The sequence below is a fragment of the Aquila chrysaetos genome, chromosome 26, assembly GCF_900496995.4.
Source record: "Aquila chrysaetos chrysaetos chromosome 26, bAquChr1.4, whole genome shotgun sequence".
NCBI classification, from domain to species: domain Eukaryota; kingdom Metazoa; phylum Chordata; class Aves; order Accipitriformes; family Accipitridae; genus Aquila; species Aquila chrysaetos.
Window position 1 is genome coordinate 11,100,894 of NC_044029.1, and position 23,776 is coordinate 11,124,669.

The 23,776-nt window shown below is 37.4% G+C and overlaps 1 protein-coding gene and 1 long non-coding RNA gene across 5 annotated transcripts in view; one reads left to right on the forward strand and one right to left on the reverse strand.

The window, feature by feature from the left end:
* Nucleotides 1–23,776, reverse strand: part of SYT1 (synaptotagmin 1) — a 361,032-nt gene that overhangs the window by 150,991 nt on the left and 186,265 nt on the right. The gene's annotated exons all lie outside the window — the stretch shown is intronic.
* On the forward strand, nt 265–23,702 carry LOC121232643. Its single transcript, XR_005931484.1, has 5 exons — nt 265–275; nt 10,279–10,283; nt 13,833–13,843; nt 16,369–16,378; nt 22,920–23,702. It is a non-coding gene; the product is annotated as an uncharacterized LOC121232643 (long non-coding RNA).

A 23,776-nucleotide genomic window follows, 5' to 3' on the forward strand; every position in this document is an offset into this window, starting at 1 on the left:
ATTTCTCTATTTAATTCTATCTGACAGGCAACGGTGGTAGAGTAGGTGAAGTTTGCTTCTTTCTGTTGAAGCCTGCTCACACGTCTTGCGACAAGCCCTCGTGACAAAATGGGCAAGCGATACCTGCTGTGAAATGAGAACCTGGTCAATAATAAAGGTTGTGAATTATGTTGAAATATACATACTAGCCTAAAAGGCATTTAGGGCTGCATTTACACCCGACATCTACATGTGTAACCTCAGTGGAAGACATGACGTGTTGTAACAGGCCTTCAGTTTGGATAATCAGAACCAGCACCCTGTGGTGCATTGCAGCAGCATCTACGACACATACACTCTCCTTGTCATCACCTGATATCCCAGCACAACCTGCATTAACATCTGTTTCTTTTTGAATAAAGTACTTGTACCTTTTTTGAAGGCTAAGTTTCTTCTTCTACTGATTTGGTGGTTTTAGCCTCATCTGTTCTCTTTGCTCATGGCTGTTGTTTCGTTCTCCTTTTCCTTATCCTCGTGTGTGACTCATGCTACCCCAAGAATCACATTTCTCTGCTTCATTAACCATCTTCAGCCTATCTCTTTAGATCCCTCCTCCAGACATTCTCTCTCCTGTTCTCTGTTCTTCCCCTCTCTCTCACCTCAGTCTCTGTGTAATATTAATAAGAGATTTTCAGAAGCAGAAAGTGAAATTTAGACACTTAGCTATCATTCATGCCTTTGAAAAATCTCCTCCACCTTCGTAATTCTCTTGCTATGCAGCAAAACCCTTTCTTATTTTTAACTCCCCTTCTTCTCATCAACTGTCCTTTCCTTCCTCTGTTCTCTTTATTTCGTTTTGCTTATCTAACTGAGGCCATAGCTACGCCAGCAGAGCTCTGCCCTGCACACATGTCAGCAAAACTTTAAAGGTATGCCATTATCCTAACGGAAACAGCTTTTGTCAGCCTGCATTACCCGATTTCAGAAGACAGTGTAACTTCACCACCAAACATGCCTCCTCTTCAGCACTTGTTCTACCTACACATAAGGGAATGGGTCAGCGCAGTTAGAGAAGACAAGACTTCAGACAGTCCTTGATGCAGAGACTGTCCTTTTAGAACAACAACAAAAAAGGCAACAAAGAACGTTAATTACGGTGCAAAATAAATATTTGATAGAATGCATTTATAGATCCTGATACTCTGCATCTATCTAATGGGCTAAAGAAGTGGTTCAGTTTGCAGAGTATAACTTCAACTGCTCAACACTTCAGCAAAAGCAAATAAATCTATTCATTTAGCATAGCTGGAGTGAATAATAAGCAATTCTTTTCAGGTCTTTTTCGTAAGTCACAACTGTTTAGGAGTGATAGAAATTTTAATCTAAAATGGCTGTCTCGTTAGAACACAGGACTGTTAAAAGATTTGTGTAAGGAAATTCATTATAATAGCATAGATTATAAAGGACTGCTTTTCAGCACTCCTGTTGATCTTATTGTGTCTTGCAGCCTAATGATGCTGTACAAAACTTAATTGGCTATATTTTGAGCCCACCACTTCCACTTGTAATGGAAACTAGTACTGAAAATGTAAAAGGAAATTGTACCTTGGGAACCTATCAGGAACAATTTTTAACTTATATTAATATCAATCTCTGTAAATTCTTTTGGGGTTATATTTTAACAAGTTTCTTTGATTATGTTCTAGGCATACGCAACCAAGAACCCCTCTCTCCCGAGACATGAGAGAGAGCAAAAAAAAGTTTTTTGTGTAAACAGAGAGATGTCAGATGTACCCTTTGGGAAGTGAATTGCAATGTGACCTAAACAGTCTTCTCCCACACTCTCTTCTGAAACTACCTTCACTACCCTTGGAAAGCTACAAAGTCTCATTCCGTTGTGCACTTATCAAACTGTCAGCACTAACAGGGTTAGAAGTAATTTCCTGTATGACAGATTACTCCACAACAAGCTGGTTTAGGATTTCTTGCATGCCTATTTGAAGCATCTGATTCCAAATACTGCCAGACATTATATACTATATTGGATGGGTACTAACCTGTATTAAACTAGATGGAATATAGGTTTAATCTAGTATAGTAAATCTCTATATTTCTGTATACTCATAAACATGGAACAGTGCTTGGCCATATTCCAAGATCTACTCCATTTCTGTTGCATACTTTATACACAAAGTATGAATCATGGTTAGGCCCTGTAAGTATGGGAAAGTAATAGTCATCCAACTCATCTTCATTTAATTACACTAAAATGGCTATAATGTTCAAGAAGCTGAGAAGTTAAACAACCTAATTCACTTCTGATGTTCGAATAACTGCTTGTTCCATCCTACAGTAATGTATTGCATATTGCCTTGAAGTCATTTTAATGGTCACCACCTAGTGCCTGGTATATTCAAGGCCAACTACATGAGGTTTTTGTATGTTCCTGCCTATCATCCCTTCCTTTCAATGAAACTTTCCATTTTTATTGCCTGGTGTGGAATTCTTTGTTTCTTTGTTTTGCTTTATTTTTATTGAGTAAGACAGGGATACAAAGCAGAGGAAAAAGGAAGAGTTAATGTCTGAAAATAATCTCTTCACATTAGCCACTCAATAATAATCACAGTTCTTGTTTTGAATGCCTGAAGACAACATTTTCTGAGCACATCTCAAACCGCAAATTGTAGCAAATTTGTTGTGTTTCGGGTAGATCTGATCAAAATGTTTTGCTGTTTAAAGAGCATAAACTATAAGTAGTTAAAAATGGGATTCTTCTTGTATGCAGTAATCACCTTCCTTGTCTTGGGAGGAGCTATGAGAACCGTGAGTGAGAACTAAGTAAATACTATAGTTAATATGCAGATTTGCCTGGTGTGGGCAGGCAAACATTATCTGCTAATGAACTGGCCCCATACAGAGGACAGTTTTGAACCAAGAAAACTTTTTTTGGTAAAAAAAGGAAGCAGATTCTGTTTTGACATCTTTGTTCTGCTGCACAGCTTGTAAACTGCACAGCAGGGTTTTTTTGGTGGGTTCAGTTTCTAAGCACAGAAGAGAGACTTTCTCTGGCATACTACATAATCATTGAAAGAGCAAACTGGTGAATCACTTTCAAATAGTGAAGCTTATGAATTCCACAAGCTGTAAGCATTGGACATAGTTCAAAGATCTTACAACCTTCACAAATTTAACAACCTTGGATTTTTCCCTTGAAAAGAGGAAAAGAAAATATAAGACTTAGAGGTACCAAGAATAAGACTAAAAGTGTTCATGTTTGTTTGCAAATTCTACCTTTGGGTATGCTGTTCTGACACTTCTATTTGTTCATCTCAAGATGCTTATGTTTCAAAATTTAGACTGATTTCTAGTCAGGAATTTTTTGGTTTATACTACTAGCTCTAGGTAACCCATTATTTCAGTTAAATAAACATATAAGCATAATAGGTTTCATAATAGAATCTGTTAATTTTTTTTTTGAGAAGTGAGACAAAATATTTGTGATACAAAATACTGCAAAATATAGTAAGCACAGATTAACAATGGGCTGTGCTATTTGATCTACATTTTAAATTCCTAACTAAAGTAATTCATTTGTAAAGACTTTAAATTTGTACATCTATGAGAGTTGAAAGTTAATAAAAAACTTCCAACTTTACAAAAACTGCTAGTGGATTTGCACCTGCTAACAAAACAAGTATTTCCAGCAAAGAGTAGGTAATGTTGTCACATTTATTATAAATGTATTAATAAAGCAGTTCAATCTTAAAATGTATTTATGTCAGCACATAATGCTTACAGAAATTTTAAACCATGACACTACGTCATATTTTGTTTCTCTTTGTGTTTCAGTGAATTCTGATACATAGAACACAGATTATTCCAGGACACTTCACATCTTTAGTAATATAGCAGGAAAGAAACAATATGCAATCATATTAAAACTATTGCAAGCTACAAACTGTAGGCAGCAAAATTGTCATTTTAGCTTATGTTTTGTATTTCCTGTCTCCCAAAAGCTTAGAAGACTGCTTGGGACTTATGCAAGATATTTCCTCTCTCTAAAGACACATTAATAGCACTCTTTCTATTGTCTACATTCTAGTGGTCTCATATGATTTGAATCCCAAAATATCTAATCAGAAATCTTGATTTCTAATTCATCTTTGAAGTTTGGATGCATTTTTCATAAGTTCTAAAAATAAAGAGTTCTGTCTTCTGCAGTGGCATGTCATGCATATGTATGAAGGTACTGTGACAAAATTCCAAGGCATTTTAAGAAATGTAAATGGAAGGAAAAACATAGTAGCAAAATATGATGCAGCATTTTAGTCTTTTACATATGGGAGGTCTTTGAATATATCAATACAATTAAGGGCAACCCAGTGACAATGGCAGACAAAAGAGGGTCATGCACTGGAGATACAGACTGGAGACTGTTAGAGGTACAGTCTAAAAGTGAAGTATTCATTTTCTGGAACATAACATCTTACTGGAGTGTGTGGATAAGCTTAAACAATGCTCATCCCAATTACACTGAAAAACAAGTAGAGGGGAAAGAATAAAGCTTCTGAAAACTGCTGTTATTGAGAATGACTGATTCACAGAGTTGTGCAAGCTTAGTTCACTGCTCCCATGTTAAAAGAACTCAGTCTAATTGTGTCAGATGGGTAAGATCCTATGAATGAGCAAATATTTTTTTTATTTTTAGAAAAAGTTCACAATTTTTGTACAGGCTCTGAATAATTCCAACTGGTAGAACAGAGCACCTCCCACTTATCCATAAGAAAAACTAAAAAACCCCCTGTGAAAACAGCTCAGAGGACATGAAAAGGGTTAAATGGATGCTTTCATAGACAAGACTTTTACAAAAAACGCTTCCCAGGAGAGCTTTTATAAGAGATGATGCATATGGGTGTAAACAAGCATTTTAGAAAAATGCTCTCAAACAAAAAATTTTATAAACACTAAAAGCTCTTCAATTTTTGAAGAATGTAGTCCAAAGTGGAAGTTAGCTGGGAGATAAGTCAATTAAAGTGAGATTCCAGTACTTGACAGTGTCATATATAAATTTTTCAAAATCCTCTTAAATTCAGCTCAGGATGTTTCTGTTCCTATATTTAAAGGAAGATTGTTCCTGAATCTCATTATTCTTATGGCTGGAAAGTTTCCTTTAATTTCCAGTCTAAGTTTATTCATGGCGAGAGTTGCCTTTTAACTGAAATAGTATTTTTCCCCTGCTAGTGTTTATATCATCAATATTTTTCAATATTCCTCTTAGTCGTCTTTTTGCTAGAGTGAACAAGCTTGTTCTTTTTGTAAAATTCAGGTTATCCAGCCCCCTGGTGATCTTATTAGGGATTTTCCTATTTTTCAGCATTCTCTTCTTAATCTGGACACGCCATACTAGTCCTAAGAGCATCTGCTGTCATTGCCAAAAGATTGATAGAGAAACAGAGCCTCAGATTAAGTAGAGAGCATGGATGGGGCTGAACCTATGATGACACAAGTAGGCCACTACAATTACTGTGAAATGCAGTTTTGCCTTGTGCAGCTGCTACCTATGATCATCTTTATCCTCTCTTCATTATGCACCTACATTTAAGTGTTATTTTAGGCCCTGCTCGCTGAACTCCTTCCCAGTGTCTGCTCCTGGCACCTCAGGAGCCTGGCTTTGCGAAGCGTTTCTAAGGCACTGAAGAGACAGAATAGAAAATAACCATTAAAAGCTGAAGAATAACTTCATTGCCTGAAGCTAAATATTTTTCTGACCTAAACATAGCCTTCCCTTTGATGATAAACTTTATTTATAAAAAAAAAACCAACAAAAAAACCAAAACAAAACTAGCAGTCTGTTTAGGTTTGTACATGGAGATGGATGCATCTGAACAACTGCATGTGAGGGCTGCTAGAATTCAGAAGCGGCGTTCCCAAATAACGCCTTTTCAGCCCTATGTCCTCTGATTAGGCAGAGAGATTTTTATCCACTGTTCCCTTTCTCCACTGGAGAAGGAGAGGTACACAAAAATTCAGATAATATATACAAAATCAATGAAGACTTGACTAAATAATGCCTAAGCAGTGGAACCTAATGCAATATTCCAATATTCAGTGCACCCCACTAGAACAAAACTTCTTCCATCATCTTATGTTGTTATGTAATATTTACTAAGAGACTTTGGATAAGAAGATTATGCAGCGTAGTGATCAAACGCTAGAAAAACCAAAAGCAGAACTCAACTTCTCATAAAAGAAACAACTAATTAAATAGTAATGGGCATGGAATCAAAAACCTGTGAGGCTATAAATCCCCCAACCCCATATCTCACAAAGCTCAATATTAACATTTAAACTCAGTAAGCATTTAAAAGGACTAGTGCTGTGTTCCTCTTTGACCTTAATTGGTGTTTCAGACTGGCATTTCAGTTTTCTGAAGTCAGCTCCTTCCCCTGACACCAGCAGTACCAACAGGAGAAAGAAAAGTCTGGGCTGAATTGAGATGCAGGTTTCCTTCTCCTCTTTACAGGTGATGCTACCTCAGGACAGAAGTAGCATCTGCCCACTCCCACTCCTCCTGCTGCAGAGGGAATTCAGTACTACTGCCAGTGGGGAGCAGACAAATCTTCAGGGAAAATGCTAACCTAAAACCGCCTATGACGGGAAGGAAAAGGAAATCCTGCAAGGGGCAAGTATCAAGGGATAAAACTGAAGGATAAAGCACTTAAGAAGCGCTAGAGGTAGTAAAATAGTCATGGAAGACGGTGACAGACAGAGAGGTGTGATTATTGAGTGCAATTCAGGAGAGAGAACAGAAAAACAAAAGGAGAAGAACAAAGTGAAAGAACATTCTAAGAGAAAAGGTGAAATATGGAAGAGGGGAAAACAATGCAACAAAAGAATGAGTCACAAGTCCTAAGAAAGGTCACAAGAAGGAAAGTAAAAAGTGCAAGGAATGAATAAATAAAAATTACACAATGCTGAGGCGCTCACATGTGGTCTGTGTATTTTAATCACCATCCTTGGAACACATTCTACAGATCTTTCGGTTTAAAAAGTGCAGTCTTGTTTTGATCTCTCCTATTGCACAATACTGTTGAATATGCTGGCTTACTTATTTAAATAGTGAAAGAAGGAGAAAGAGAAATCATAATTTATTTTTACTTTTTTCCACTTTCTGGCAAAGGTAAGAACCTTTGGACTGGGCACCTTAAAACTGTGTGAAGTCACTGTGCGTACCACAGCACGGCCTCTCGGTGAGCACCTTTCCCCTCCTGGGGTGCCAGGAGGCAGATTTCCTCTTGGAAAAGCAATAGGGCCAGTGAAGAGGGAGAGGCGAGGAGAAGGCATGCTCCTTGCTGTCTAATGCCATGCACAAGGTGTCTACATGAGGCATTCAAAGGACAGCAATGGATTCCTCCAGGGGCGCCTTTCAATCTTCCTGAGATGGAGCACCTCTCCATTGCCATTGACAGACTATCAGGCGGGGTGAACAGTCTTCCACAAGCTTGGGTAAGGAGCCTTGTCTCCCTCTGACTCCTTTTTCTTGCAGGCAGCTATACAGACTTAGGAATGAGGTGGTCACAGGCACCCCAGCAGTGGACTGACTTCAAGGAATTTCAGTTCCAGGACTAACACCTGGTTCTCAGGGAGCACTATTAATTAGAAAGACAAAAAAGGATAACACTCTCTTGTGTCTTTCCACAGATCACTGAAGACATCGCAGTAGGCAGCCGGCAAGAATGCAGGATGCAGGAGCACCACGCAGTAACGCTGAGGGTAAAGTGCTCAAGCCCACAGTGGTCTCCTGGGTTCTCACCTCGGTCTGCCATGGCTCTGGCTCACGCGCTCTCCAGTTTGCATGGTAACCTGAAGTGGCTACAGGAGGCAGTTTTTGGTAATCATCTCAGCATGGATGAAAACTGGCAGAAACAGGCCCCACACGTAGCAGGTTAGGCAAAGAAAGCACCACGCAGGTGCCGGCTTGCAGCAGGAGAAGCAGCAAGAGCAGGACAGCTGTGAGGGATGGGTAGCTTTTTCGCCCCCATTCAAGGCTTCTGCTCCGTCACAGAGATCGGGGGATTTTTGACGGATTCTGCCCATTAGCTGGTATGATCCTTGTGACCCACTTCTGCTCTGTGCCTCCTACCCGCTGAGTAATCCTGCCCTAATCCATGCCTCTAGAAAACAAGACAACTGGCTTGTTTGGCACAAAGGTTCATTTAAAGCCATCAAATTTTATGAAGCAATTTTAAATGGGCTTTCATATTCTATTTATAAATACAACTTCTTTATGAATGCTTTTTGCATAATCTTCATCCTTCATAGTCAGCCATTCTCACATGACATTAAGCAGGTTTTTTTCAGAAACCAGTACCCCAGTTTATAACAGCTAATGAAATATCCATGCTAGTACATGTTGCACAGTTTGTAATGGAGCTGTTTAAAAATTCCTAGATACAGCAAACAACAGTGAGTTGTCTATCGCATATACTGCTGCCATGAGACCCTCAATATTTTCTCCTATATGCCCTCTGTGAGTACCAGAAAATGTTCTGAATATAAATAACTTGACTAGAGAATCTAAATGACTTTATAAAACAAAGAAAACAACAATATAACCAGTTCAACAAAGAACCTCTCCCCCTGTCCCCATATTATTGTTTTTAACTACTAAATCAATGTGGAACAAATCTCATCTGTGCCAGAAATCTAAAACTTCATGTTAACCATTGCAAACACTAGACAACAGTTTAACTTCACACAAAAGCAACAAAAATAATGTACATTTGTCTCAAAAAATGCTTTCTGCTTAGTAAAACTCCCATATAGTACAGTATCTTGGTAAAAATATATATAATTATGATTTATATATGTAGATAGATACATTTCTTTGCCAAGCTTCAAAATAAATGCATCTTCAATCTCTAAAAGAAAAGGTCCAATCAAACATAAAAGGAATGAAATGAGTAGTAAATTCCACAGAAATTGCTCTTCGGGTCCATGGAATATGACTGAAAACAAAAAATCCCGTCCTAAAGACTATAAGTACAGAGTTTTAGAACCACCATAGATATAACGTAATAATAAATTACATGACCATTTGAACGATTTAAAAATTATACAGAAAAAAATTAACTTATCACTTTAATAGGATATTCTAGGCAAACTGCAATAGCATTGTAATTGTCCTAGCCAGCCTTAGGTAAACCTTACACATTCACAGGCCCTGGAGATCTTAATCCAAGATCAACAGAAGTTGACTGCTCATACAAAGTGAAAACCAATGCAAGACTATCTGAGTTGCTATTTTGTAAACACCTGTGAAACAGTACAGTCCATGACATTTTGAAAACAAAACATACCTCCATTATACGGAGACAGACTGAAAGCTATAAACAGAAAAGTGGAAATGATTGCTATTATTCTGCTATTCAACACGCTTACTGCTGAGATGTACTGTCCACAGCATGTATTTTAAATTTTAAAAGTCAAATCTTGAGGGGTGAAGAACATCTTAACAATGAGTACAGAATGTTTTAATACAAATTTACATATCTTTTCGACTTGTTCTCATCTACAGTGACTGTGTAAATAAAAACAAACAGAATAAAAAAATCCATCATAAAATTGAGAATTGTAAAGAGATTCTGTGATTCTTTAAATATCTACTATACAACAGACTTAAGGGAAAAAATCACATGGAATTAGTGGAAGATACCTTTAAAAATGTTAAAGATTATATAATGACCTCAAACTTGGATTATTTATTATAGGTATTAGATAGAATAAATTTAAAAGAGTAATTAATTAGGCCATGGACAGATTTTGGTCAAACTAAGAATTATTCTGATCTGATGTAATAGGTAGCTTGGCAAATGCTACTTAAAGTCAGGAATGAAGACTACTTGGTAGAATGTCATACAGATTTAATATAGTGGAATGAAAACAATTCTGGCACAGAAAGGTAAAATTATGTGAAAGTGGAAATTGTGAAAGAATTCTATTAATTGCATTTATTCTTTGAACTATACTACCTACAGAAGATGACCTGAATAACATCAACTACAAATACTGGATCCTGTATACTAGTCCGTATCCTATTATGTTATGACACCTCCTTCATCACTGAAGGCCTTGTTTCCTCAAAATGACCAAAGGTCCTTTTCACCTGAAAAAGTGGAAAAGTGGATAAATTGTGCGAAGTTCCATAATACTTTAAACTGCCTCTGTATTAAAGCTACAGAGTGAAGCAGCGCTCGAGAGGCCATGAATAAAGGAAGCAGGTCCATTGTGGAATAGGAGGGAATGTACAAAGTTGCTGCAAAGTTGTTGCTGTCCCAGAGGTCAGCTTTGGATATTTTGTGTACAAAAAAAGCCCGGGAATACTAAATAAAGAGTGATCCAGTGATCCAGTGCTTTAATCCAGTCAGAATTTTGTTGGGTGAAAGGTGGCTAGTGCAGATACACTTTGACTAGCTAGAGGCAGCACCTCTTTCTATGAAGTTACCAAGCTCCATACAACCAGTAGGATTTTGCCTCAGAAGCGTTAATATTTCAGCATGCAGAAAAGTGACACCAGTTAAAGTGACACCACCCCACTGAAAAGCATACTGCTTTAATGAGACTTTGATTTATAATTTAATTGTCTAAGAAAAGAGCTGAGCACACTGATTTGCTTTACTGTGTAGAGGTGATTATTCATTATTAGAGAGAATGTTCTCTGTTATTAAGCTGGAGGATGCCGATATCTTATATGTAATCCACCTTGCTCAGTGAATGATTTTTAGCAAGAAACATGGCTCTTATTTCAAATGCAAATTTCTCTGCATATTGCATCGAAGCAATATATTTGTTAATATAAACACAGGAAAAGGTATTTTAAATTAAGTGGTTATTTGCAGATATCATAAAGCAGAGACATACCTAACACTGATTATGTCTTCATATTGAGGTATCAAAAATAAAAAGCCCGGTCTCACCTCTGAAGTGAAAACAATCATCTTTATAATACACTTGGGTACAACTCATTGCAACAATGAATGGGGATGAGAAAGGGCAATTTTTTTTTCTGTTTTAAATGAGTTCCAGCATATGAAGTATCTTTAGAAAACCAGTATCGGCATGGATTTTCAGAGATTCTGAGAAGACACAAATCTCACTGAAGACAATGGAATAGAAGGTACTCAGCAATTTTGAAAATCAGGTTATTGAAAGGCTTTTCTAACAACAGATTATTTTAGCTTTCTTGCTGCAGAACAAGCTTAAGGCAAATGAATCCTGATTTCTGAAGCATCTGGTTTAACTTCTCAAGCTCAATTTATATTTAATCGAAGAGGTGTACGTAATGTTCTGATTATTTTTAATGCTACCAGCCCTGCAAGCTTCTTTTGAGGCTGACTATCCTGGTGGTAGTGTTATTTTAGTCAGTAGATGGCATTAGCTGCCTCAGTGTCATTTTTGCTGTGCGATTCATCAAGAAGTGGGTCAGCTACAGCCTGTGGCTGTGTGTATGTTCCCAGCAGGCTGAGAAAAAAAAAAGATGATTTTGTTTTCTTTTGTTAATTACTCTTGCCATATTTTAGTTGTTTCACAGGACAATATAATTAGACAATAAGGAACAGATCCAACAGCAGGTACGCATCTTCAGACAATGGTGTAAGAAGTAGGTAGGCTAGCACAGGCGTTTGTGTCCAGACAGCAAATCCTTCTGCTGTAGGTATTGCTCAGGATTACAGGGGGTTGGCACTGAGGCAGTGAGGACAGCAAAACTGTTCAAAGCCATGAGAGGAAAGACAGCTAACACAGCTCTAACCCTCTTCTGACCCTTCTGCTCTAACTGACTACTCCCAGCTGCTTCTATTAATGAAGAGAGGGACACGTTAGATGTCAAAGCTAGACATAAATTGATCAGCACGATTTATATTTTGCAGATTTTTTACATCTGGGAGTTCTTAAAAAGGATGTTTTCCAGTTATCTTTATGACAAAACTTAGGCTGTAAAAATACACACACATATAAACCATAGACAAAATCTTAATCCTGTATTATTCAAATATCCAATGGGAATGTTCAAATATTCCTCTGAAGTGGTTCCAACCCAAACCCTGCAGTTAAACACCATGAAAGTGTGTTTGTACGTGTTTGAGACCCACAATCTAAAATTGCCTAGCGCTGAGCAGGAAGCAATTCTCTCCTCATGTAAAAATAATTCAAGCAGATTTTTTTTTCCCCTTCCATACCGAGATGAATTTGACAAACTTCAAAGCCCTTTTCGGCGAAGTTTGAAATACTTCCACTCCCTGCTCCCACAGCCAATGATTAGAACATGCAACTGGGAGGTGCAAGAAGCTGAAAGATGTGTCAGTGGGTTTCCCACACCCCTGCGTACGCTGCGGCTACTTTGCAGTCTGGAAATCTCTGTTTCTTCCTCAGTCCTCTCAAACCAGTGCATACATTCCTGCTGATTGCTTTCAATCTGCAGGTGCTAGTCACAGAACTGAAAAAATGGTTGTATTCTGTGGGAAGGGGTTGGTTTTTTGGAGGGCATGGGGATGGGAAAATGCGTAGATGATATAACTGGCTTTCACTGTGTTATAGGACACACTGAAAACAATATTTTCAAGCACATTTCTTGACTTTTCTATTTGATATTTGATTTTCTTACATAGCTTCCTTGATTTTTCTCACCTGTATTTTCAAGGCAACAACTCATAATAGGTATCTCATTTGCAGTTAGTGTCTCCTCTTGAAATTTGAGGTGTTTATTCTGGTTGTGTATCAGAACTAGAGCAAACTTTCAATAACAAATGTAATGATTTTTCTGAGGAACATATATTTTTAATCCACATTGAATATGCATATTATACATTTTCATTTTTACGGCGAAAATAGTTTTCTGTCAAAAGTACAGCTCTTTCTTTTATCTTACTTGCCAAATCTGATTATTGATATCTATGACAGGCGAATCCTTATCTAGTCAAATGGTTATATGCTCAGGCAAATCAAGAAGGGACTGCATCAGTACCTTTAGTCCAGCTACACACAATCAGAGACTCATCTAAACTTGCCCTCATTATTTCATACGGTGATATATCCACCCAAATGCCAAGACAAACCAACCTAAAGTTTTTTCAAACCGGCACTGCATGTAACTGCAACAAATCAGTTATAAACAAGTAACAAATGCTCCCTTCTCTTCAATGCCTAGATTAGTGGGATTACCCTCTTCCAACCCTCTAAATTTAAATGTTTTGAGTTCTCTTACCTAACTATTCAGAGTATTCTCTTGCTGTAGCGGAGTGGAAGAATAGTATGGTTGGCAGCAGGGAAATACTATCTCAGTTTTGTATGTATGTGGGTAACTGAAGCACAGAAAAAGTAAAGGACTTTATCAGCCTTGTACACAGTATTATGGAAAAGCTTATTCCCAAATTTCCCATTCCAGTATTGTTACATCAAAATATTGCAAATCCATCCATAGCTCTCTAAGTGCCAGTATAAAACAAAAATGTTATACTGAAAGATAAAGTCAGAACATAAAAACAAATAAGCAAAATCAACAGCACAGGGAAACAGACAAATCTTAAAATGCTGCCTGATGCACTTTCCTAGCAAGCACATTTCCTCTGCTTCACATTTCAGCATCTCTGATGTTTCAGTTTTCTATAATGACTAGCAGTGTAGCACATCTTCTTAACTTGGAGGTAAACATGGGTTTAATGTTTAAATGAGACATTAATATACAGCCAGCTAGCTAGAACTCAAGGGTGTGATGCTACTTTTTCCATAGTCAATCCTCCAGATAGTAACGTGAAATGGAGAAAAATGAGGATAAGAAGTCCTTATATATACAGAAGCCCAGGATACCGTTTCATAAAGGGTGAAAGATTTTGCTTCCAGCCATTAAAACATCCAGCACTGGAAGCATAAGGCTTCTTGCCAGCGTAAATATGGCATCAGACTAGCAAGTTCATAACATACAAACGTTGTTCCCCACAAGGAATTCTCAGTTAAAGACCAGAAGAAATTATTGCTGAAATAAACTAAGAAAACAGAACCGGGATTCTTTAGGACTGTAACCCATCTTGCTCTGTTCTCACAAAATCTATGCCACATGTACAAATGGCAAATTATGTCAGGATAATTATTTATTCTACAAAAAAGGACTTTGGCTTCAAGTTTGAACATCATATTTTTTTCAACAACAAAGAAAAACAATGACAATTTTGGTCCCAAAACACTGTCTTGGCAGAAGGCCTGAGCTGTTGTTCTTAAATTCAATGACACTGAAAGCTCAATAAAATAACTTTGCCTGGGAACTCACAAGACAGAAAGAACAAACAAAGAGACCCAGTTCTGAAGGGAAATGAATTTAGAAAGACTCACAACAGTGATCGTTCTAGAAATATTTTTCAGGGTTGAAACTTGTATTTAATATTTTAGAAGGAAAACTGGAAGGAACAAAATTTCAAGTCAAGCAGGAAAATATCAAGCCATCTCAGATACCAAAACATGTCTAGATAAAGACAGATAATCATCCATCTGTACTTCATTCCCTGAACAATGCAATGACAATAAAACCTCCACACACATTAGGACAAGAAAAGAGATGATTAGATAAAACAAGTATCCTGAGTCTTTTCAAAACAGAAAAAAGCCCTCCAGCAACTCTTCAAACATGAAATGACAGTCATTATAATAGATGAAAGTTTTTTTTTAAATTGGCAGTCATTTCCAAATTTGCAATTTTCAATGACTTAAACATCTGCTGAAAATTTAGTGCCATGTCTGAACACCCTGATTATTTCACATGATGTGCACATTAACATTACTAGGCTATTGCATACGACTTTGTAGACCTACCTTAACACACTTAACACTGGGGAAGCTCCCCATCTAATACCACTTTCTAAGATTTGTGAAACAAACTCAAATTACCAGATGAAGGCAAGCATTTTAGAAGGCACAGACCCTTTTCTATACAGAAGCAGGGCAATAAGGTTAATTACCTGTGTGAAATTATTTAGTTTTCTGGGTTTCCTTGTCCTTCATCCAGCTGCATCTCCCCAGCAAGGCCAGGCCTAAGCGGTCCAGTCTGATATAACCTTTTGTGCCAACTGAATTGCAATCTTTTTTCACAAGTATTTGCCATTCTGGAATAAGACTTGGCTTGAGTTGTACAGATAAACACCACAAATACTGACTCATATCTGGCATTTCCAGAGCTTCATAATGTGATTCATACAAAGTCTGTAGTCCTAGAGCAATCTTGAACAACAAATAGCACGTAGGAGGCCCAGCTCAATGTAAATATCTAAATAAATAAATTACTGGACTACGCCTTACTCCAAAATCTGGCCCCAGATATAAGACTAGCCTAATATTATTCTGAAATGTAATTATTTAGTAGAGAGGGTATTTTTCCATGAAATCATAACACAGCTTTTCCCTTTATCACTTAGGTAAGTGTTGTACTGACCGGCCCCTTAAAAAATATTGAAATAATACTGTTAGGCAATATGACACTTAGAAGGGATAAGACTGAACTCCCAGGGATTTTCTACTGCTATCTTTGCACTAATGAAGTTGCATAAATGCATTCAGAAAACAAATCATCCAGCAGTGAAAATGCTAGCCTTGAACTTTGGATTCAGTTCTGTCACAGAAATGATCTATCACTGAGAACTAATATGAACTTGATGCGTCACTAAAGGATTGACTTCCTACGTATGTTTTAGTAGATGCTGAGTATCTTGGTGCACCACAGTCTGAAGATATCTGTTCATTGTTGCGAGCTACTAAAATGACAGACCGTGAAGATACTGTTTAACGACACACACACGCACAAAGTTTAACATAGCGTTTATGAAAAATTGGCACAAAGCTAAGATTAAGAAATTGCCAAAGCTGGCATCACATAATTTCTTATATGGAATGCTAAGGAACATAGAAAACATAGCACAGGGATTCAAACACTACATGAAAGCTATCTTTTCCATTTGAGATCTATGGGAATTCATTTTCCAGCCTGTGCTGACCTCCAGGGTTCCTGTCCAACCCTTGGCTATCAAGACAACGGTGACCAACATCTGATCATTAAGTGATTTTGCTTATGCAATGAGTTTCCCTCTTCCCCTGATCATTTTAATAACCCTTCTCTTCGTCTGCTCTAATATGGATTTATCTCCCTGGAAGAGTGATGCCCAGAACCATATACAGCATTCCAAGTGGAATTTCGCCTGTGCCTTTCTAAATTAACACATCTCCATTTTTCTTGAATATCTTGCCCAGTAACTCCTAGAAATCTTTCAGTTTTCCATGGTGGTATCTCTAGTCACCCATGAACCGATATTTTTTTTTCTTCTTTTTTGTTTTCAAGGGATGAGAACCCAGACAGATAAGGGTAGAAATCTTTTATCACTGCTTACCTTTCATTTTGTACTTACACATATTGTGTATTTCTAATGATCCTCTCCTCAATCTCAACCTTTTCCCTAGAGATATCATTCCTTCTACAAGCTGCCAAAACTTTCCAATATGTATGAGAAGCAAATTTTTTAAGTTTTCTGGCTTTCTGGGGCCAGTTGTTAACAGAATAATACTGATTCAAGACCAACGTTCCTTTAGGAATCGTGCCAATAACCTCCTTCCTATCCAGTAACTTTAAATACAGCCCATCATCGTTTACCCCTTCTGACAGTTTGTTAATTGCTTTATAGCTTTTTTATGTATTTACAACATAAATAAGACCTTTTTTTAAATGTGTTTCCATATCAAATGCTAGAAAGTCCATATAGATAAAATTTACTGAGCTTCCTTTCTCAAGAAAAAACAGCTATTTCATCAAAGAACATGGTCAATTTAGTCTGGCATGCTTTGTATTTGGTAATTCCATGTGGGCTTCCATTAGCTCCATGCCCCTAATTACTGTTTTATTAAAATATCTTCTAAATCCTTGTATATTACTGAGGTCAGGCTAATGGTCTAACATTGCCTGAATCATCTTTTAACATGAAAGCAAGAAAACAATTTTTGTGTATAATAAAGTGCCTTTTCCAGGCACACTTCAAATCATACATTTTTAAAACATAATTTTCTAAATCTAGGACATCTCTAAATTATTTACAGTTTTTGAAAAACCACAGGCAATAGGAAGTGAAAATAGGCATGATAAATCAAAAAGAAAACAAAAAATACCCAAATATGTTATAATTTCTGAAAACTTATGGCAATTATCAATGCTCATTATTCAGATTATTTAAAAACAAATATGTATTTCAATTATCTTATTTTGCTTATTAAAATGGATTTTAAAATAACAAAGCAGCAGAAAATACAAAATAGCTAATCTTTAATCTTGCTTTTCTGGGGAATTAGTATTTCTCGTTAATATAATCCTTCTGTCAGGTAGAAATATGGAGGTGATCCTCAGATGTGGAATTTCTAGACTACAGCGTTTCATGTCTCAGCTGAACTGATTCACCAGTTTGTCATTTCATGGTGTTTACTAAGGAGACATGGTTATGAAACACAAGGGTAAACTGGTATCTTAAAAACAGTTTAATTTTCAAATTGCCTGCCGAAGAACAAGGACTTAAGTAAACAACATAATATTCAGAGTTGCTGCACACACACAGCTCTGAGATGAACGGATGCTTTGAGTTCTCACCATGACTTCAAAGCAGGTTTCTCATTTGGGTAGCTTCTGTGTGCTCAGCTTTAAGAACTTAGAAAAGCTGTCTTTATTTAAGTAGCACGTGATGAGTATAGAGAGCATGAATCAGCAATTCTTACACAGACATAATTTCCATGAAGTAAGCAGTAACATGCTACTTGTAAAATGCTCTAGATGTGGTTTGAAGTGAAAATTGTATATACATATAAACAATACAAATAGACATCTTTGGCTATTAGTTTTAATATAACCATGTCCACTCATAAACCACTTCATATAAATCACTGATATTGTTCTTTAGTGACAAGCCAATGTTGTTTTACACTTCTATAGAAAGGTTTGAAAGATGTTAGTTAAGAATTATGTGAAATGGTGTTAATGTAATATTAAAAACTGCCTATGGCTTAGTTTTCAGTAAAGAAGAGAAAGAAGAATAAGAAACTTACAGTTATCTCTGTGGTTCAAGTACAAGTTTATGGGTTATTTAACTGGAAAGAACAATAGATTTACATGTTCTGTCTGTAGTGAGAAACTGCAAAATAGAATATTATTGACCCTCCCTATCACAGGCACTCAAACAAGCTCATTCCTGCCTCTGAAGACAAGAAATCTGTACCCCAAAAATACCTGGAATGAAGTTGCAGAATCTTTATTTAGAGCCAATGGGGAGGACCCAGATGCAATCTCTTATGCTTATAATAGTACAAAGAGAGTAGCTGCAAAAAAGGGGAGTGCTGTAGAATAAGAATGGTTTAGGGTGAAGAAAGAAGCAAGTTCTTTAGTTCTTTAAAGCTAAATGCCTTTTTCTGAGACTCCCTTTTATCATCAACTTCAATATATTTTCATTATAAAAATTGTTTTACAAATCACTATTAGCACTTTTATGTCCAGCTTAACAACCTTTCTTCCATAATATCATAATTTATATGCAAAAAATAATGTGCCTGATTTAATATGCTTATCAGTCCTTGTACTAATTAATGCATACATATTTTCCATCAGCAGTTGAGCTTAGTAACAGTAATTTAAAAATATACAAACTGTATGTCAAAGTAATCACTAAGCCATCATGAACTCTTTTTATGCATGCCAACATTCGTACCCTTGCAAGTATGCTTAGGATAGAATTCAGTAGTTTTTAGCACAGCAATTTAAATCACAATGCTTTTGACAGGGAAACTGAAATCTAATTACTACATATATTGGCCATCTTGGGAATCACCTCTGCCAAAGTACAACAGACACATACTTCTTTAGAATCCTTCTTCACCACAATAAATACAACAGAGCAGACATTTATGGAGGAAGTCTGCATCAGTCATGATTAAAAGGATCTGAAATGCCAAGGATTTAAATTGCTGCCTTTGTCTGCCAGCAGGTTGCTGGACACAAAGACAGATTTAAGAGTTGTAAGGACCCCCAGTTAAACTGACAAATTTTGTGCAAACTCTTCATGTTATTTTATCTGTTTTTCTACAGCAGAACCTAATGAGTTGAAGATGGCAGCTACAGCACTGCACCAAGACACTGCTTCCACTTGCCTACACAAATAATGTCTTTGGTAATTCATCTGAGGGAGTAATTTCTTTAAATGCCCTTCAGCTAGAGAATCCCACCAGAAACAGTATTTATTTTCATTGTCGGTGTTAGTGGCATGCAGGTTAGAAGCTGTACTTCTAAGATAAGGTGTACTTCTTGTCCCCTAAGCTGTGCTTAAGAATTGTTATTTAAAAAGTTGCTCAGCCACCTTACAATGCTTTTCCAAGATGCATTTCAATTTACTTGGAAATATTTTATTTAAACTTTTACGGACCGCATAAAATACTATGAACTTTTGCAATACATTTAAAACACATGATAGTTACATCATTAGTAATCGGTACTGTGTGTTGCCTCTTCTTCTTGTTACTTCAATAATCCTTACATAGATTAGTATTTTAACCGGACCTCTTAGGGCACAGAGGACTTAAGAGAGAGATTTGCCTCACTTGACTTAGTATCTAAAGTTTGAGCTAACAGCAGAAAGAGACACCTACAGAGGAAAGTTTATACAATTTTATCTGACTTTTTAAATGTATTTTTATGATGTCTAACTTTTATAGATCTAAAATCAGGTAAGATGAATCCAACTCTTGGCAAATTTATGAGGCACCAGGCATTGCACTGTAATTTTTTTTCCAGAAGACAGCAGCCTGGGAAATAATGATTGCCCCAAAAGAAGAGGGTGAGTTTTATGAGAATATTAAGTGAGGAAAGGAGAAAAGCATAGCACAGGTCAATATGAGTCTGCAAGAAACCTGAAAGCTATTTTACAAACATATAAACAGAAAAGTAAATTTCACTTTGGCTTAAATTATTTTATGCATAGCTTTACTATCAACTAAGAGGAAGAAAAATGGAAAGAAGAAAAAAAGACCTAAAAAATATAAAGAGTTTAGAATTATTTTATATATCACTGCATTTAGACTATGTCCAGTATGTATATAAAAAAAGATTTAAAGATTAATTTTATTTGGTTAGAGAGAGAATGAAAAGGAAGGGTTTTTTCCATGCATTTGGCTTTTGGAAGCATTCACTGTAATTGAATCCATGTGAAAAGGTGGGTTGCTATTTACAAGTTTCATTTATATGAAAATGACCACCTGCTATGGTAATGAAAAAGTCAGTATGTTAAAACTTGAGAAATATCTTTTTATCAGCTATTCCTTCACCATCCTTACAAATACCACAGAATGGTAATAAAAGCTATTTTTCATATTTTCTTCTTGAAGTTTGAAAAGAAGATAAGAACCCTTAACATAAACCAATACTTTAGTAAGAATGGGAAAAAAGGATTTGACCCCAGTCTTCCATCACCTCCCCAAAACAAAACAAATAAAATACAGTGAGTTTTTGGCTACCACTAAAGCAATTCCCCATTTTGTATTCAAAAGCTGTAATGCTTTCATATAGCCCCAGATATGAGAAACTGAGAAATGGCTAAGAAATCTACCTCATTCCCTATTGCCACATAATCCTATGCAAGTATATGAAATCCTTGGTTGAACAGTATTGCCTTAGTTATCAACCTGTCATCTGTGAATCCTTTTCTACTTACCTATTACTTGCCAGCAGAAGACAGATATGTTAATACCTATTACATCTAATATACTTGTGTTCTAGAATAAAGTATTTTACACTGGAGATAGTGTGCATGTCTGTACTTACAGAATTGTAATTATGATTCAGAAGAAATGGGTATAACAACTCTCTTGATTTGAAGGAAAGGAAGCCAAGGGACTACTGGCAAGTATTTTATTTGTGCCTAGCCTTTGGAATTCATTCTTCTCTCCTCTCCAGTTTACAGGGGACCTGACTTGCCAATTGTTCGGACACATTACACAAAACTCTTACGTGTACTAGAGCACGTGGCATTTGGAAACTGAGAACTTTGAGAAACTTTTAATGTTGAATACGCTTTCCATGATCTGGAAACCAAAGATTATGCAGAAGTTGGTGGATTCTATAAATTAAACAAAATAGGTATTTATCACAGCATTTCGCGAAGACCAAACACAGACGTGCTAGCATTGAACATTTTATTAATTTAGTCATTTGCTACCTGGAGATGACCATAGCAGTAAGACTCCTTAACAAGGAGATTTCAATAGGGAGTCTAAACACTTTTTGGAGATTTAGGGTTGAAGAAGCTTACAGCCCCAGAAGTAAGTAACGGGCATGTGTTTTGCACATTAGCACTGAATCTCAAGTCAGTTACAAAACAGTAACAAAAAAATACGTGGAAATACTTAAAAATACAAACAAACAAACAACCCCACAGAAAGTAAGACTAAAGGGTGGTCCTACCAGGGTTTAGCGCTCACAGATATACAAAATACATGATGCTGTTCTTACACAGTAAACCTGCTCAAATCTCATGCTACCCTCATTGGGACCATTTAAGTTTCTCAACAGTTCAGTGGCTCAGTATAAAAATCCATATAATTTAGGCAGTAAATCAAAGTTTGGCTTTTATCTTCCCTGTGAGGACTTGGCAATTTAAAATATTCCTTTGGCCCTGTTTTCATTTATTGCAGCTTTTCTATGTTCTGAAGAGATATACTAATATACTCACTCTTTGGAACATCTGTGTAATCTACTTCAGCCATAACCAGGCAGAGGTTTCTTCTGCTGAAAGAACCACATTTGTAAATTACAATGTCCTTCTGAAACAGCTGTCATTAGACTCAGTCCCTTGTCCAAACACATCCCACTGAGGTACCAAAGCAATCATCAGCCACCAACCCAAGAAAGCAGGTTCAAAGCCCCAGAGGCACTTGTTACGGCTGAACGTTAGGAAATCTGAAGTCTAGACAGGGTGTATCTTATTTCTAACAACCTGCCACTTCTACAACCTGTTCTCTACTCAGAATTTGCTGAAATAAACATAAAAGATTCCCATTGCCTTCAATTAACTTTTTATCAAGCTTTAGCTACTTCCTCTTATCCTCACCCTCCCACTCACCTTCCCCAATATATGTACCTCATCCTTCTGCTCTATTTTGCTGCTTCCAATTAGTTGTGCTTTCTACCCCACTGACTTTCTTCTGTTGACTCTTCAGACCGCTTTTTTTCATTCCCTTGTCTTTCTTGCAACTTTACTCCTCTTACTCTTATGAAAGTGCTACTGACACATTAATCACCTTAATCTCCTCTTGCCACACCCATTACTTAAAACCCTTGCTATGACTATCTGTAAAAAAAGCACTGGTGAGAACACATCTAGAGTGCTGTGTCCAGTTCTGTGCTCCCCAGTTCAAGAGAGACATCGACATACTGGAACGTGCCCAGAGAAGAGTCCCAAAGATCATTAAGGGACTGGAGCATCTGTCATATGAGGAGAGGCTGTGAGAGCTCGGACTGTTGTCTGCAAGAGCTGCAACTGCTCCATCCCAATGAGCGGGAAGCCAGACAAAAATGCCAGGAGGCTTGCACGGATGAACAAGGAGCTCCCAGCAAAACTCAGACACAAAAAACGAAGCATGCAGAAGGTGGAAACAGGGAGAGGCAACCTGGGAGGAATACAGAGATAGTGGCTGAGAATGCAGAGGTGCAGTGAGGAAAGCCAAAGCCTACCTGGAATCAAACTTGGCAAGGGATGTTAAAGACAAGAAGAGCTTCCATAAGTACACAGGTGACAAAAGGAAGACTACGGAAAGTATGAGCCCACTGCTGAATATGGCAGGGGACCTGGTAACACAGGACATAGAAAAGGCCCTGGAGACCAAAGGGAAAGTGTGGAGCAAGGAAGATGCAACCTTGGTGGAAGAGGATCAGGTCAGGGAATACTTAAGCAAACAGGACATACATAAGACCACAGGCCCTGATGGGATGCGCCCACAAGTGGTGAGGGAGCTGCCTGCTGCCATCGCGAGGCTACTCTTGATAATCTTTGAATGATTGTGGCAACTGGGACAAGTATCCAAAGACTGAAGGAAAGCAAATGTCACTTCAAACTTCAAGAAAGGCAGGAAGGAGGACCCAGGGAACTACATGCTAGTCAGCCTCACCTCCATCCCTGGGAAGGTGATGGAGCAGGTAATCCCAGAAACCATTTTCAGGCATATAAAGGACAAGAAGGTGATTGGGAGTAGTCAGCATGGGGAAGTCATGCTTAACCAACCTGACAACCTTCTATGATGAAATGCCTGGCTTCGTAGATGAGGACAGGGCAGTGGCTATTGTCAACTTTGACTTCAGTAAGGCTTTCGACACTGTCTCCTGTAAGATCCTCATAGAGAAGCTGATGAAGTATGAGCTAGATGAGCAGGCAGGGAGTTGGATGGAAAACTGGCTTCGCCGCCGGGCACAGAAGGTGGTGATCAGTGGTACACAGTCTAGTTGGAGGCCAGTAACTAGCGGTTGTACCCCAGGGGTCAATAGTGGGTCCAGTTCTGTTTAACATCTTCATTAATGGTCTGGATGATAGGGCAGAGTGTACCCTCAGCAAGTCTACAGTCTGATAAAAGCAAGCATTTCAAACAGAAAGTAGTAAGAGGACAGCAGGTAAACAATAACATATTCTTCCAAACCTCCCACTCCTAGAGCCAACCACTCTCATCTGTTATGTCTTTTGTTGCTCTTTTG